This window comes from Lolium rigidum, chromosome 4 (assembly GCF_022539505.1).
Source record: "Lolium rigidum isolate FL_2022 chromosome 4, APGP_CSIRO_Lrig_0.1, whole genome shotgun sequence".
NCBI lineage: Eukaryota > Viridiplantae > Streptophyta > Magnoliopsida > Poales > Poaceae > Lolium > Lolium rigidum.
Window position 1 is genome coordinate 215,139,137 of NC_061511.1, and position 18,890 is coordinate 215,158,026.

Consider the following 18,890-nt stretch of genomic DNA (forward strand, 5'->3'; position numbering starts at 1 on the left):
ATGGCTTTCACGAAGCATATTACAAATGCTCTCATGCAAATTAGAGCAGGAAAATTAAAACGAGAAGCTTCTATTCCTAAAAAATTTAGAAGATGGCTAGGAGCCCATCATTAAGATGAAAGTAGATGGCTTTGATTGCAATGCTTTATGTGATCTTGGTGCAAGTATTTCTGTTATGCCTAGGAAAATCTATGATATGCTTGATTTGCCACCATTGAAACAATGTTATTTGGATGTTCATCTTGTTGATATTGATATAAAGAAACCTTTGGGGAGAGTCAATAATGTTCTTATTATGGTTAATAATAACCTTGTCCCCGTTGATTTTGTTGTTTTGGATATTGAATGCAATGCTTCTTGTTTAATTATTTTGGGAATACCGTTTCTTAGAACTATTGGTGCTGCTATTGATATGAGAGATGAAATTATTAAATATCAATTCCCACTCAAGAAAGGTATGGAACACTTCCCTCGGAAAAGAAAGAAGTCACCTTATGATTCTATTATTAGAACAAGTTATGATGTTGATGCTTCTTCACTTGATAATACTTGATGCTAGCTCTTTTTCTGCGCCTAGCTGAAAGGCCTTAAAGAAAAGCACTCTTGGGAGATAACCCATGTTTTATTTCTGTAATTTTTCTTTTGTTGAGTATTGGAAGTTATTACCTCTGTAATAACCTCTCCTTATCACTTTTATTTTGTTTTTGTGCCAAGAATAGCCTCTAATAGAGAGAAAGTAAGATTTGGGGAAGTTACTGTCCTGAAAACAGATTATGTGCTGTCACCATAAAATTTCGTATTCACAGCCATAGCTGAATTTTAAGCTGCCAATTTTTTTGCATATGCCCCACGTTATTATATAACTTTCTTTAGTTGAACACTTTTCAATTCGAGCAACCGAAGATTTTCGAAAAAATTGATTTTTACCTGCTGTTCTGTTTTGACAGATTTCTGCCACTATTTGCATTTGCCTCTTAATCTCTTTCTTTTTTAGTTCTTTTGAGCAAAGGGATTCTTGAATAGGTTGCTACAGTAGTTAATGATTTAATAAATGTTTGATATATGTTAGAACTAAACCCAAGTAGATTTTTTATTTTGATTGTACTAATGCTGCTAATAAGAATTGTGTGAAGTTTTGTATGAAGGAAGTTTTCAAGTGTAGGGATAAGAATGATGTAATGAGATGAAGTATAGACAAAAACTCAAGCTTGGGATGCCCATGTCACCCAAATAAATATCCAAGAGGTACAAGCGTCAAAGCTTGGGGATGCCTTTGGCATCTCCTTTTCATCAACAAAGCATCAATTCATCTTTCTATGCGCTATATTTTTATTGCTTCATACGCTATGTGTTGTTCTTGGAGCATCTTTATTTTTGTTTTGTTTTATTTGCTATAGCATATGGTTGGATCCTGACATATTTTTTTGGAGAAAGACACGGTCGTTTTAATTGCATAGAACGCTCTACTTTTCGCTCATATTGTTCTGCAAGTGTTCTAGTTTGCTAGTATTGCGTTTAGCTCTTGTTCTTTCACTCGAATTATGTTCAAGGGGCACGAGGTTTAGGTACTCGTATTCAAGGGTCACGATATTTTCAACTTGTGATTTTTCAAGCATATAACTCATCCCTCACATTAACTTTAACCATTCCAGATGCTTATGATAGGGGCAATGAGAGTTCAAAGCTAATGAGTACCATACTTTTTGGAAGGTTTATAAAACTTATTAATCTTGCCTACTCTGCAAAGAGTCTTTCTTTAACTTTTATGTTGAGTCTTCATCTCCTACTTATGCACCAATTAAGAGAGCATAGTTGTCATTCTTAGTCTAATGTGCATAGTCCCAAAATTATTATTGATTGATTCATGATTATGCTATTGCTTGTTCTCAAATTACTTGTATCTAGTCACCCTTTGAACTTTAAAGGTGTCCTAGCATTTATGTTTTGCTGCTTCATAAAGGACATGTTGAGTACGACTTTGCTATGTTTTCTCTATGCTCAAAAACAAACAGTTGCTTTCAATGCACAATTATTTATGATCCTTTGTTTGAGTTACTTCTCATGTTATAACATAGTTGCTATGTTCTATTGTTAGAATTATATTTATCATGTATATGTTTAGAGTACTTTGATCATAGCTTACAATTCTTTACAATAACTTGATCAAGATTGTGTTAGCTTAATGTCACCTCAAAAATTATTTTGTTCTCACTTACCTACTCGAGGACGAGCAGGAGTTAAGCTTGAGGATGCTGATACGTTGCCAACGTATCTATAATTTTTTATGCTCCATGCTTATTTTACACCAATTTATACATGTTTTGCTTACACTTTGTTGTGTTTTTATACATTTTCCGGCACTAACCTATTAACAAGATGTCACAGTGCCAGTTCCCTATTTTCTGATGTTTTGTATTTCAGAAAAGTTGTACAGGAAATATTCTCGAAATTGGACGAAACAAAAATCGAAGTCACTATTTTACCGAAACAAAGACAGAGTCCAGAGGGGGTCGAAGAGGCGCCACAGGGCGGCCAGACCACCCCATGGCGCGGCCAAGGGTGGGCCCGTGCCAAGGGCTGGTGTGGGCCCCCTAGGCGGCCACCCATCTTGCCCTTCCGCTATTTATTCACGATCTTGTGAAAACCTAAACACCCGAGAGTCTCCATCTGACATAGGCATCCCCAATGGGCCTGCCGAAGATGGTACCCGGGGTTTACTGAAGGACCAAGACCCAAAGTTTATGAAGCCTGGAATCCCAGTTACGGAATAGTTTGGAAATATAGAGTTGTATTAGGAATAATGACTTGTAGTTATTACGGGACGAACTCAAAGAGTCTCCCGGACTTTGTAACTTGTACATCACGAAACCCTCGGCTCCGCCTCCTATATAAGGGGGAGTCGAGGGACAAAGAGAGGATCGATTCATTGTCAACACAACCCTAGTTTTCTAATAGTCGAGTACTTTTCCGGCTGAAACCTTCGAGATCTACTTGCCCTCTACTTTCACGAAACCCTAGTCTTCAACTCGTAGGCATTGACAAGTTGATACCTTGTGAATTAGCGCCGACCGTGGGGACTAGAGGCGACAAGGAGCTGATCTTGATGGCACGTTCAACATCGTCGACATTGATACGTCTCAAACGTATCTATAATTTCTTATGTTCCATGCTACTTTTATGACAATACTTGCATGTTTTATACATACTTTACAGCATTATTATACATTTTCCGGCACTAACCTATTAACAAGATGCCGAAGTGCCAGTTGCTGTTTTCTGCTGTTTTTGGTTTCAGAAATCCTACAAAGGAAATATTCTCGGAATTGGACGAAATCAACGCCCAGGGTCTTATTTTTCCACGAAGCTTCCAGAAGACCGGAGGAGATACGAAGTGGGGCCACGAGGCGCCGACACAACAGGGCGGCGCGGCCTGGCCCCTGGCCGCGCGGCCCTGGCGTGTGGGCCCCTCGCGTCGCCCCCTGACCTACCCTTCCGCCTACTTAAAGCCTTCGTCGCGAAACCCTCTGTACCGAGAGCCACGATACGGAAAACCTTACTGAGACGCCGCCAATCCCATCTCGGGGGATTCAGGAGATCGCCTCCGGCACCCTGCCGGAGAGGGGAATCATCACCGGAGGGCTCTACATCATCATGCCCGCCTCCGGATTGATGCGTGAGTAGTTCATCCATGGACTATGGGTCCATAGCAGTAGCTAGATGGTTGTCTTCTCCGCTTGTGCTATCATTGTTTAGATCTTGTGAGCTGCCTAACATGATCAAGATCATCTATTTGTAATGCTACATGTTGTGTTTGGTGGGATCCGATGAATCTAGAATATTATGTCAAGTTGATTATCAATCTATCATATATGTGTTGTTTATGTTCTTGCATTCTCTCCGTTGCTAGTAGAGGCTCTGGCCAAGTTGATACTTGTAACTCCAAGAGGGAGTATTTATGCTGGATAGTGGGTTCATGCCTCCATTTAATCTGGGATAGTGACAGAAAGTTCTAAGGTTGTGGATGTGTTGTTGCTACTAGGGATAAAACATCGATGCTTTGTCTAAGGATATTTGTGTTGATTACATTACGCACCATACTTAATGCAATTATCTCGTTGTTTACAACTTAATACCGGAGGGGTGCGGATGCTAACCTGAAGGTGGATTATTTAGACATAGATGCATGCTGGATAGCGGTCTATGTACTTTGTCGTAATGCCCTGATTAAATCTCATAGTAATCATCATTGATATGTATTGAATCTTTATTTGCCAATTGCCCACCTGTAATTTGTTCACCCAGCATGTTAGTTATCTTATTGGAGAGACACCACTAGTGAACTGTGGACCCCGGTCCATTCTTTTACATCTGAATACAATCTACTGCAATCATTGTTCTTTACTGTTCTTTGCAAACAAACATCATCTTCCACTCGATACGTTTAATCCTTTGTTTTTATCAAGCCGTTGAGATTGACAACCTCACTATTACGTTGGGGAAAAGTATTTTGATTGTGTTGTGCAGGTTCCACGTTGTTGGCGCCGGTTTCACTGGTGTTGCGCCGCACTACACTCCTCCACCAACAACCTTCAGGTGCTTCTTGGCTCCTACTGGTTCTATAACCTTGGTTTCATACTGAGGGAAACTTGCTTCTATAAGCATCATACCTTCCACTTGGGGTTCCCAATGGACGTGTGCTTCGCGCGTATCAGACATCTTCGGTGGCAAGCAACGCGATGGACAGAGGTAAACAGATCGAAACTGATCTAGTTGATTTTGTTCCTCACCCGCCCTCCCGTGTGGATGCATATGCATATCTGGAGGAGCCCATGGAGATGACGTTCGGAAGGTTCCACTTCCGCATCGGGAAGGAGGGATCTCACCGTCTCGCGATACCGGATTCGTGGAGATCGGTCGTAGTCGATTTTGATTCCTCGGGATCGGTGTCATCGTTTGAGTCTGGCGAAGAAGAGATCTCGCCAACAATCTTCACCAAGCCCGCTTCAAGCGGAAAACTCGTCAAGATCTTCAGCAACATGTCTTTCGGGTCGTCTGCAGACTCAAATATAAGCAGCGACTCAGACAGTGTCGATACTTTCGACTTCATCGACCGATCCACTTCTATACGGGAGGTCTTCGCCGATCTATACGACGGTGTCACCGACCCTGATGAAAATCAAACTTCAAAATATCATCAAGTTTATGCAATTGGAGAGGCAAGTCGATCAGAGCCGGAGACATCAGAGGCTTTCGATGATTTGGGAAACCCATACGTCGATCCCGCTGATCTCATGCGAGGTTTGGGCACCAAATATGTCGGGCCTGCAACACGACAGATGGTGCAACTCCCGCAAGCAGCCTGGGACAGAGCGGCAAGAGCCATGAGCGGCACAGAGCCGATGAATACAACTGCAACAGCTGAAGAGTTGCAGGCGTATCAATATAAACTCGCCCGCGCTGGACGAGAACTCGAAAAACATAGAATTGAACTTGAAAAGAGGAGAGCCGCCGCTTCCGCGTCAAGCAGGCGAAGAGTTGAGTTGAGTCGACAATCAGGAACTTCCGGAGATAATCATAGGGACGCTCGCAACAGGGGAAGATCTCGGATGCAGAACATACCTGAAGGCGAGAGGGAGCATCTGATCCAGAACCTCGACATGTCCTTTATGTCAATAGACACGAGAAGGAACATTATCCCCCAAAACACCGGAGGCAGGATATATGGCGACACAGGCATACATACTGGCAAGTAGGCCACCTGCTGGAGATCCAAGAGAAGCATTGTATAACATGGCCATGGCAGGAGTTGGAGTCATGGGTACGGCGTTTGCAGGTGCAAGCACACCTCCCGAAGGAACTGCAAGACAAAATAGTCCACGACCTACAGTAGCAGTGCAAGATCCTCCAAGAACGTCGGCAAGAGATACAGCGACACATGCGCTGGTCGATAGGGCGCGACAAGAAAGGAGAGAACGTCGGCACTCTCCAGAGGTAGATGAGGAGGATATGTGCGGGCTCCCTGTTTTACTCGACGAGTTCGTAAAACTCGAGTCCCATCTGGGTTTAAATTGCCCGACAACTACAAGAAGTTTGACGGATTGCAAGACGCTGAGGACTGGTTGATTGATTACTTGGAGACAGTAAAACTGACGGGTGGAACTAAAGCAATAGCTATGCAGAGCATCCAAGTGCACTTAAGTGGGGCAACTCGATCATGGATAAAAAAGTTACCACCCGGATCTATCGACAGCTGGGAAACTTTTGAGGACATGTTCGTGAAAAATTTCTTATCCACATGCAAGAAACATGCGTCAATAGAGCAATTGAGAGCCTGTCGACAGATGTATGATGAGTCGATGAGGATGTACATCCAGAGGTGGAACATTATCAAAAACTCGGCAGAAAACATATCTGACGAAAGAGCAATAGATGCTTTTGTCCCTGGAATACGAAGGAAAGATTTGATCGAGGATTTGGGAAGGACTAACCCAAAAACAATAGCAGCACTCATGGAAATAGCGAATCGCTGGGCAGATGGAGAAGATGTTGTCAACAATAAGCGACATAGGTCGCCTGAGGACGATCGTAATCGAAATATTCAAAATAGACGACGTTTTTCTCGCCAGTTTTCAGAGTATGACGGTCCTGGCCAACTATCGGCTGCTTTCCGAGGAAATAGTGGAGGAAATAATCGAGATGATTATCAAAAGAGCGGTGAACAGCGTAGCGATTATAGGGATGGTCCCCGTCCTAGCAGGCAAAATAATGGTCCAAGATTCCAGAGGCCGTATATATCTCCCGAAGATATGTTGAACAGACCATACCAAATGCACTTTTATCTCGACAACAATGGAAAGAGGCAGTCGGGGCACTTGTAGAAGGATTGCCAAACTTTCCAAGCACTGAATAGGTACGCAGGGCATGCCAACGCACAGGCAGCAAACAGAAACCCCCAGGGGCCAAGGAGTGAGATCCACCTGCCACCTCCTCCCGCAATAACGGAAGAAAATCGACACCAGTTACAAATAGCGGCAGCCCCAATGAACGGTCCTTACATCAACACTAATGGGGAGGTCTCGATGATTCAGAAGGGCAGGCCATCCAATAGAGCTCAAAAAGTAATTTCGCGACAAGTCTTTATGGCAGAAAAGATGCCTCCACCAACAATTGAGTACCTGAATTGGTCGGGACAGGACATCGGCTTCACCATAGCGGACCACCCGCGGCAACTTCCTCGACCAGGGCAATCAGCTTTGATTTTGCCGGCGGTGATTGCAGGATTCGACGTCTCACGGGTGTTTATAGATGGAGGCAACAGCTTAAACCTCATGTATGCAGATACATTGAGGAAGATGAACATATCCTTGGCGAATTTAACACCAACTGACACGCGGTTCCATGGTATCACACCTGATAAGCCAAGTTACCCATTGAGAAAGATCAATCTCGACGTTCAGTTTGGAACCCGAGAAAATTACAGAAGAGAGAAGCTGGAATTTGAAGTTGTGGATTTTCCGTCGCAGTATCATGATTTATTAGGACGACCCGCGTATGCCAGGTTTATGGCAGTACCACATTACACATACCTGTTGTGGCGACTCCCTGGACCCAAAGGCCCAATTACAGTAAAAGACAGTTTTGCGCTAGCAGATAAGTGCGACAAAGATTTTCATCGGCTGTCAGAAACTTTCGGGATGCAAGTAGAATATCTGGCGTCAAAGTTAACAACTGATTACAACGTATTGCCAGATGGAGGGAGGTCGCTAAAGGAACCAACCTTTGATACTACCAAAAACTCAAAGGAAGTACAGATCCATCCGACAGATTCCAAGAAGACAACAGCTATCGCACCAAACATGGATCTCGCATAGGAAAGCGCGCTAGTTGAGTTCCTCCATGAGCGCTGGGAAATCTTCGCATGGTGTCCAGCAGACATGCCAGGAGTACCCAGGGAACTTGCCGAGCACCCCCTTAATTTGGATCCATTGGCTAGGCCAATCAAACAACCTTTGCGGCGTTTTTCGGAACCAAACCACAAAGCTATGCTGTCAGAAATTAATCGACTCAGAGAAACTGGATTTATCAAAGAGATACATACAGAGGCCACGTGGGTAGCTAACCCAGTATTGGTCCCGAAGAAAAACACAGAGGTTCTTCGCATGTGCGTCGACTTCACGTGTCTCAATAAACATTGTCCAAAGGATCACTTCCCCCTCCCAAGGATCGATCAAATTATCGACTCCATGGCAGGCTGTGAACGTCTTTCCTTCTTGGACGCATATTTTGGTTACAACAAGATCCGATTAAAAGAAGAAGATGAGGTCAAAACAGCTTTTATAACACCCTATGGCGTGTTCTGCTATAGAACAATGCCCTTCAGGTTGAAAAACGCGGGAGCAACATATCAGCGGATGATGCAGAAATGCCTTGCTACTCAGATTGACAAGAACGTTCAAGTGTACATTGACGATGTCGTCACAACAACAAAGAAAGGGTCAACTTTGATCTATGATCTCAAGGAAACTTTTGACAACCTCGACAAATTCTGCCTCAAGCTGAACCCGACAAAATGCTCTTTCGGCGTTCCTGCGGGAGAACTTCTCGGGTTTCTGGTGTCAGCAAGAGGAATCGAGGCTAACCCGGAGAAAATTCAGGCCATTGTGATGATGCGGAAGCCAACAAAGTTAAAGGAAATACAACAGCTAACCGGGCGAGTCGCAGCTTTGAGCAGATTCGTCGCTAGGCTGGGAGAAAAGGCGTTGCCGTTCTACGCCCTGATTAAACAGGGAGAAAAATTCGAGTGGAAAGAAGAAGCAAACAGAGCTTTTGAGGATCTCAAACGCACAATCTCAACACCACTAATATTGGTGGCGCCCAAGGAAAAAGAACCTCTTCTGTTATATATCGCGGCCACACCTCAGGTGTTCAGCACAGTACTTGTGGTTGAGCGAGAAGAAGAAGGAAAACTCCATGGAGTCCAGCGGCCGGTATACTTCATCAGCGAAGTTTTATCGCCTTCAAAGCAGCGGTACCCGCACTATCAAAAGTTAGCATATGGAGTATTCACAACCGCAAGAAAACTGCGATACTATTTCTCGGCACATCCGATAATAGTAGTCAACGAGGCGCCCTTGTCCAATATATTAAACAACCCGGAAGCTACGGGTCGTGTCTCTCTTTGGGGAATAGAGCTTTCCCCTCGGGACATCACGTATGAAAAAAGAAAAGCAATAAAGTCACAGATTTTACCAGACTTCGTCGCAGAGTGCATGGAGCTGCAAAATACGGGACCCCCAGATTTGTCGAGAACCTGGACTATGAACTTTGACGGGTCCAAACGGTTAGAAGGAGCTGGAGCCGACGTGATATTAGTATCACCTCAAGGAGATAAGCTGAAATATGTACTACGGATGACGTTCCCTAACGCGTCTAATGACGAGGCAGAATATGAAGCGCTGATACATGGGATGAAGATGGCAAAAGCCTGTGGTGCAACCCGATTAAAAATATTCGACGACTCCCAATTGGTGGCTCAACAGGTGATGAACCAATGTGATGCAGTCAATGACAGTATGATAGCATACAAGGAGGTATACAATGAACTCGATAAGCTCTTTGATGGATGCAAAGTGAATCATATCAGTAGACTCAGTAATGATGAAGCCGACGTTCTGGCAAACATCGGGTCGCAGTGTTTAACAATACCACCCGGCGTATTTTGGGAGGAGATAAGTGAAAGATCGACTAAGGCAAAGAAACAGTCAAAGAAAAAGGAGAAGGTCGAGAAAGGCTCGGGGGCTCCAGCAACATCAGAAGCAAGCACATCGGGAGATGAAGAACAATCACATGAGGTGATGGTGGTGCAAGTTCCTTGGATGCAGGTTTATATCACATATATCTTAAGGAAAGAAATACCCGAAGATCCAGTAGAAGCCAGGCGAGTTATGCGACGGTCCAAGGCCTTCACTGTGATTAAGGGCGAGTTGTATAAGCGAAGTATATCGGGAGTATTGCAGCGATGCGTTATGCCCGAAGAAGGACAAGTACTCTTAAAGGATGTACACGAGGGAGTGTGTGGACATCACGCAAGCAGTCGAGCTATAGCAGCCAAGGTTTTCAGAGCAGGGTTCTACTGGCTAACATCAATCGAAGATGCAAAGGACATAGTGCGTACTTGTGATGCGTGCCAAAGGTTTGCCGCAAAACCCCATTCTCCGGCAGCAGAGCTGATGCCAATACCATTGTCATGGCCCTTTGCTCAATGGGGTCTTGATATGGTAGGAAAATTGCATAACGCGTGGCCAGGAGGATACGAGTATATGCTTGTAGCTGTCGACAAGTTTACTAAGTGGATTGAGGCAAAGCCGATAAACTCGCCAGACGCGGCATCAGCAGTCAAGTTCATCAAGAGTATCGTTTTTTGATTTGGAGTTCCTCATAGCATCGTCACAGACAATGGCATCAACTTCACCTCCAAGGAATTCAAGGTGTATTGCGCAGAGGTAGGCATCAAATTACAATTTACCTCAGTTGCGCACCCGCAAACCAATGGTCAAGTCGAGAAAGCGAACGGCGTCATCTGCAATGGCATCAAGAAGCGCCTGCTAACACCATTGAAAAAAGCTCGACACACATGGCCAGAGGAGCTGCCTAGCGTGCTATGGAGTATATGGACGACGCCCAATACATCGACACAAGAAACTCCGTTCTTTTTGGTTCATGGAGCTGAGGCAGTGCTCCCGATAGAGATAGAACACAATTCCCCGAGAGTGGCGGAGTTTGATGAAGAAACCTCGAGAAAGGCACTGGAAGATGACGTTGATGCACTCGACGAAGCTCGAGACGAGGTATTATCAAGGGTCACCAAGTACCAGCAAGATATGAAAAACTACCATAGTCGACGATTGCGACCAAGATCTTTCCAAGTAGGCGACCTAGTCCTTCGGCTTACGCAAGATAGCCATGAGAAATTCGAGTCGCCATGGATAGGCTCGTACATCGTCACCGAAGTAATTGAAGGAGGAGCATAAATGATAAAGGACAAGAAGACAGGAATTGCCGAGCCAAATCCCTGGAACGTGGCGTAGCTTAGGCGTTTACGCTTAAGCCGAAATATATATGTAAACATTCAATGTACTGAAACGCCCGCGAGGTTTCAAACACACTCTTTTCCTTTCAGGGCACCGAGTGGGGCTGGAAGGTTTTTAATAAGGCGGACTCGTGGTGCTGCAATATAGTAAAGATATTGGTGATATACATCTTTTTGTTCGACAGGCTCGGGGGCTTGTCACCCGAAAAAATTCTATACATATAGAAATTCGTACAATATATAAAATCGCAAGATATTTGCCTTGGTTTACACACCTCGCAAAGCAATAAATATAAATACAATACACCGAAAACTTTCGGAAGCTAAAAGAAACAGGAAATAAATGAATAGCTTTAAATATACAGAGTGTTCTCAATATACAAGATTTCCTCAGGAAAAGGCGCGACAGCAGAGATAAGTTTTCACTCCATCCCCATAATGTCGTCTATGTTTATTCTTTCGCCTTCTGCAGATGCACCCATAAAATCGGCGTAATGGCCTGATACGTCCAATTTGCATCACTATTTTGTATCATAATTTGCTGTTATTCATTGATATATTTCATATTGGGACACAATACTTATGTTATTTCATCTATTTTGCATGTTTCATCATCATTGGAGGATCAAGCACCGGAGCCAGGATTCCGCTGGAAAAAGCACCGTCAGAACGCAATATTTCGGAAGTTCAACTGTGGAAGGGAATTTCACGTAAATTCCTATTTTTCCAGATGACGGAGGGAGCCAGAAGGGGGAGAAGAGAGGAGCCACTGTGGGCCCAGACCATAGGGCGGCGCGGCCCATGGCCTGGCCGCGCCACCCTATGCTCTGGGGGCCCCACAGCCCCTTTCGCCTCCTTTTCTTCGCGTACTCCTTCGTCCCGAAAACCTAAGCCACAGAGAGGACCTCACGAAGGGTTACAGCCCGCCTCGCGGGGCGGAGAACACCGAGAGAGAAAAGAGCTCTCCGGCGGGCAGGAATCCGCCGGGAAATTCCCTCCCGGAGGGGGAAATCGACGCCATCGCCATCGTCATCGAGCGGGACATCATCTCCACCATCATCATCATCATCTCCACCATCTACACCGCCGTCACCACCGCTGCACCTCGTCACCGCTGTAACAATTCGGGTTAAATCTTGATTGTTTGATAGGGGAAACTCTCCCGTGTTATTCTATACTTGTTGTAGATGCTATTGAGTGAAACCATTGAACCAAGGTTTATGTTCAGATTGTTATTCATCATCATATCACCTCTGATTGTATTCCATATGATGTCTCGTGAGTAGTTCGTTTAGTTCTTGAGGACATGGGTGAAGTCTAAATGCTAGTAGTGAATTATGGTTGAGTAATATTCAATGTTATGATATTTAAGTTGTGGTGTCATTCTTCTAGTGGTGTCGTGTGAACGTCGACTACACGACACTTCACCATTTATGGGCCTAGGGGAGTGCATCTTGTATTCGGTTGCTAATTGCGGGGTTGCCGGAGTGACAGAAACCTGAGCCCCCGTTAGTATATCGGTGCAAGAGGGATCGCAGGATCTCAGAGTTTAAGGTTGTGGTTAGATTTATCTTAATTACTTTCTTGTAGTTGCGGATGCTTGCAAGGGGTATAATCACAAGTATGTATTAGTCCTAGGAAGGGCGGTGCATTAGCATAGGTTCACCCACACAACACTTATCAAAACAATGAAGATTATTAAACCACATGAAGCGAAAGTACTAGACTAAAATCCCCGTGTGTCCTCGTGAACGTTTGGTCATTATAAGTAAACAAACCGGCTTGTCCTTTGTGCTAAAAAGGATTGGGCCACTCGCTGCAATTATTTCTCTCGCATTTTATTTACTCGTACTTTATTTATCTGCAATATCAAAACCCCTTGAATACTTGTTTGTGAGCATTTACAGTGAATCCTTCATCGAAACTGCTACCAACACCTTCTGCTCCTCGTTGGGATCGACATTCTTACTTATCGAAGATACTACGATACACCCCCTATACTTGTGGGTCATCAAGACTATTTTCCGGCGCCGTTGCCGGGAGTGAAGCGCTATTGGTAAGTGGAATTGGTAAGGAAAACCTTTACTCGTTTGTGCTGATTTTATTTCTGCCTGCTGCTATAAATCATTATGGAGAGATCTTCTCTTCAATTTCTATTTGGGAAATCTACTACTACTGCAACGGTAGTGGATGAAGCGCCAGGTGAGGAAGTAGTACCATATAAGATACCTATGAAAATTATTGAACGTGTTATGGATAACCGCTGTGAAGGGGATGGAACTGTCCATCCTGGTGATCATTTATTGTTTTTGCATGAATTATGCGGGTTATTCAAATGTGCAGGTATTTTTATGAATGAAGTTAGGAAGAAACTATTCACTATATCGCTATCTGGTAAAGCGGCGCACTGGTATAAATTGCTGAAGAATGGTGATTCTATTGATTGGGAGGACATTGTACCTTTATTTTATTCCAAATTTTATCCTCCAAGTGAAATTCACAAAGATCGGAACCGCATATATAATTTCGGCCTCATGATGGAGAGAGTATTGCCCAAGCTTGGGGGAGATTGAAGTCTTTAATGCTCAAATGTCCCATTCATGAGCTTCTTGGTAATGTTATTATTGATAATTTCTATGCAAGACTTTCTTTTCAAGACAAGATCTTGCTGGATACTTCTTGTTCTGGATCATTTACACGCAAGAATGAAGAGTTTAAAAGAGACCTTCTTGATCGGATCCAAGAAAATACCGAAGGATGGGAGAACGACAAAGATAGAGAATCGGGTATAATTTATGATTATAAATGCATTGAAGCTTTTATGGATACTCGATAAATTTCGTAATATGAGTGCTACATATGGTCTTGATTCCCAAGTTGTTGCAAATCTTTATAAAGCTTTTGCCTCTCATTATGAACTCGCCTAAGAAGAATTTTGATAAGTATCATGAACCGTATAAAGATAAAGTTGATTCATCTCGTAAATAAATGTGTAGTGATTGAAATCGTTGATAATGTTATTCCTGAAGCTTATATTGAAAAAACTCCTTTCCCTGTTAAAATGAAGGAGTACTCTTTCATATCTAGTGCGGTTAATAAAAGTGAAAAGAAACCTAAAGAACCTCGAAGAACAAATTAAAATTGAACCTCGCTGTTGCAATAGTTAAAGATCTTGTGACTGAAAATGTGGAGGATGGTCATATTATTTTCACGTGAAGATGCTTCTAATATTGTTTCACATCCTAATAAATCCAAACAAGTTAGTGTTCCTATGCTATCTCGTTAGAATTGGTGATCATTGTTATTATGGTTTATGTGATATTGGTGCAAGTGTTAGTGCTATTCCTTATGAGCTTTACACGGAGATTATGCACGAAATTGGTTCTTGTGAACTTGAAGATATTGATGTGGTTATTCATCCGGCTAATAGAGAAACTATTTCTCCAATTGGTATTGTTCGAGATGTGGAAGTTCTATGTGGTAAGATTAAATATCCTCGCCGACTTTTTGGTACTTGGTTCTCGTTGCTAGTGATCATTGTCCTATCATTTTTGGTAGACCTTTTCTAAATACTTGTGGAGCTATTATAGATTGTAAGAAAGAGAAAATTTTGACTAGATTTGTCGGTGAACCTTATGAATTTAACTTTTCTAAATTTACCAAAACTCCTTATAAAGTTGACTTGCCTAGTAATGATTTTAAAATGGAGCAGATGTGCATCTATTGTTCTTGTTCCTAATAATCCTTTGCAGCAACATTTGGAGAATAGTGAAAGTGAAGCTTTTAGGAAAGAAAGAGATGAGCTTGAGGAAATTTTTCTTCGCCAACCTATTCTCAAGCATGATTTACCGGTGGAAGATTTGGGTACAACACCGCCACCGAAGGAAGATCCTGTTTTTGATTTAAAGCCTTTACCTGATAATCTTAAATATGCTCATATTGATGATAAGAAAATATATCCTGTTATTATTAGTTCTAAGCTTTCGAGAGATTGAGGAAGAAAGGTTATTGGAAATATTGAAGAAACATCGAGGAGCTATTGGCTATACTCTTGATGATTTGAAAGGGATTTCTCCTTCTATTTGCCAACATGCTATTAATATGGAAGAAGATGCAAAGCCTGTTGTTGAACATCAATGTCGTCTAATTCCGAAGATGAAAGAGGTGGTAAGGAACGAGGTATTAAAACTTCTTGAAGCTGGTATTATATATCCTATTGCTGATAGTAGATGGGTTAGTCCTGTGCATTGCGTTCCTAAGAAAGGAGGAATGACTGTTGTGCCTAATGATAATGATGAGCTTATTCCTCAAAGAATAGTTGTAGGGTATAGAATGTGCATTGATTTTCGTAAAGTTAATAAAGTTACTAAGAAAGATCATTACCCTTTACCCTTTATTGATCAAATGCTAGAAAGGTTATCTAAAAATACTCATTTTTGCTTTCTTGATGGTTATTCTGGTTTTCACAAATTGCTGTTAAAGCTAAAGATCAAGAGAAAACCACGTTTACTTGTCCTTATGGAACTTATGCTTATAGGCGTATGCCTTTTGGTTTATGTAATGCTCTCGCTACTTTTCAAAGATGCATGTCTGCTATTTTTCATGGTTTTTGCGAAAGTATTGTAGAGGTGTTCATGGATGATTTTTCTGTCTATGGGAATTCTTTTGATAATTGCTTGCGAAACCTCGATAAAGTTTTGCAGAGATGTGAGGAAACTAACCTTGTTCTTAATTGGGAGAAATGCCACTTTATGGTTAATGAAGGAATTGTATTGGGACATAAAATTTCCGAGAGAGGTATTGAAGTTGATAGAGCTAAAGTTGAAGCAATTGAGAAGATGCCCTATCCGAGGGATGTTAAAGGTATTCGTAGTGTTCTTGGTCATGTTGGGTTTTATAGGAGATTTATTAAAGATTTCTCTAAAATTTCAAAACCTCTTACTAATCTTCTTCAAAAAGATGTACCTTTTGTTTTTGATGATGATTGTAAGGAAGCTTTTGAAACTCTAAAGAAAGCCTTAACAACTGCTCCCGTAGTCGAACCTCCCGATTGGAATTTGCCTTTTGAAATTATGTGTGATGCTAGTGATTTTGTCTGTAGGCGCTCGTTCTTGGACAGCGGGTAGATAAAAAATTAAATGTTATTCATTATGCTAGTAAGACTCTTGATGCTGCTCAAAGAAATTATGCTACAACCGAAAAGGAATTGTTAGTCTGTAGTCTTTGCTTGTGATAAGTTTAGACCCTATATTGTTGATTCGAAAGTTACAATCCATACCGATCATGCCTGCAATTAGATACCTTATGACAAAGAAAGATGCTAAGCCAAGGCTTATTAGATGGGTACTTCTGTTGCAAGAATTTGATTTACATATTATAGATAGGAAAGGTGCTTGATAATCCTGTTGTTGATAATTTGTCTAGATTGGAAAATATTGCTTATGATTCTGTTCCCGTTAATGATAGTTTTCCAAATGAACAATTGGCTGTAATAAAGGTGAGCTCGCGAGAGAGCCCTTGGTATGCAGATTATGCTAACTTTATTGTTTCGAAGTATTTGCCTCCAACCTTTTCAACTCAGCAAAGGAGGAAATTCTTTTATGACTTGAGGCATTATTTTTGGGATGACCCACACTTATATAAAGAAGGAGTAGATGGAATTATGCGAAGATGTGTTCCTGAATATGAACAACAGGAGATATTGAATAAATGTCATGGAAGTGTTTATGGAGGACATCACGCTGGAGATAGAACCGCGCAAAAGGTTGTACAATCAGGTTTTTATTGGCCAACACTCTTCAAAGATGCAAGGAAATTTATTTTATCCTGTGATGAATGTCAAAGAGTTGGTAATATCTCCAGACGCAATGAAATGCCTATGAATTATACTCTTGTTATTGAACCATTCGACTGTTGGGGATTCGACTTCATGGGTCCTTTCCCTTCTTCAGACGGTAACACTCATATACTTGTCGCTGTTGATTATGTTACTAAATGGGTAGAAGCTATACCTACAAGGAGTGCTGATGGTGAGACCTCTATAAAAATGCTTGTAGATGTTATATTTCCTAGATTTGGAGTACCTAGATATATTATGACTGATGGAGGTTCTCATTTTATTCATGGAGGTTTTAGAAAAACTCTTGCTAAGTATGGTATTAATCATAGAATTGCTTCTGCTTATCACCCTCAAACTAGTGGTCAAGTAGAATTATCAAATAGAGAGATTAAAGCTATCTTGGGTAAGACTGTTGATGTCTACGGGTGCTTCTATTCTTGTAGACAGTGTTGGGCCTCCAAGAGCAGAGGTTTGTAGAACAGCAGCAAGTTTCCCTTAAGTGGATTACCCAAGGTTTATCGAACTCGGGGAGGAAGAGGTCAAAGATATCCCTCTCAAGCAACCCTGCAACCACAAAGCAAGAAGTCTCTTGTGTCCCCAACACACCTAATACACTTGTCAGATGTATAGGTGCACTAGTTCGGCGAAGAGATAGTGAAATACAAGTAGTATGGATGTATATGAGTGGTAATAGCAATCTGAATAAAATATGGCAGCGAGTAAACATGCAACGTAACAGTAAATAAACGGTGTTTGCGGTATTGGAAACAAGGCCTAGGGATCATACTTTCACTAGTGGACACTCTCAACATTGATCGCATAATAAATACTTCTTCTCATATGTGCTACATACACTCTTGTTTGATAATGAACATCATTCGTTGCGTAGGATTACACGAACCCTCAATGCCGGAGTTAACAAGCTCCACAACATTCGATATTCATGTTTAAGTAACCTTAGAGCATAATAGATCATTGCAAAATAAACCAAGAACTAACATAGCGCACGCACCTGTCCACATTACACTATGAAGGAGGAATAGATCACATCAATACTATCATAATGATAATTAACTCCACGATCTACAAGAGATCATGATCATAGTCTACGACAAGAACCACACGGTGCACACACTAGCACCTTTACACCATGCGAGGAGGAATAGACTACTTTAATAACATCACATGAGTAGCACATAAACTAGTAGCGATACAAAGCTCATCATATGGATCTCAATCATGTAAAGCAGCTCATGAGATCATTGTATTGAAGTACATAAGAGAGAGATTAACCACATAGCTACCGGTACAGCCCCGAGCCTCGATGGAGAACTACTCCCTCCTCATGGGAGCAGCAGCGTTGATGAAGATGGCGGTGGAGATGGCAGCGGTGTCGATGGAGAAGCCTTCCGGGGGCACTTCCCCGCTCCGGCAGGGTGCCGGAACAGAGACTCCTGTCCCCCAGATCTTGGCTTCGCGATGGCGGCGGCTCTGGAAGGTTTCGCGTATCGTGGCTTTCTCCGTAAGGGTTTTTAGGTTAGGGACCTTTAAATAGGCGAAGAGGCGGAGTCGGAGGGGCGAAGGGGCGACGACACCATAGGGTGGCGCGGGCCCAGCCCTGGCCGTGCCACCCTATCATCTGGGGCCCACAGGGCCCCCCTCTGGCGGCTCTCGGGTGTTCTGGATGCTTCCGGGCAAAATAGGAACCTGGGCGTTGATTTCGTCCAATTCCGAGAATATTTCGTTACTAGGATTTCGAAACCAAAAACAGCAGAAAACGAGAACCGGCACTTCGGCATCTTGTTAATAGGTTAGTTCCGTAAAATGCACGAATATGACATAAAGTGTGCATAAAACATGTAGATATCATCAATAAAGTAGCATGGAACATAAGAAATTATCGATACGTTGGAGACGTATCGGCATCCCCAAGCTTAGTTCCGCTCGTCCCGAGCAGGTAAA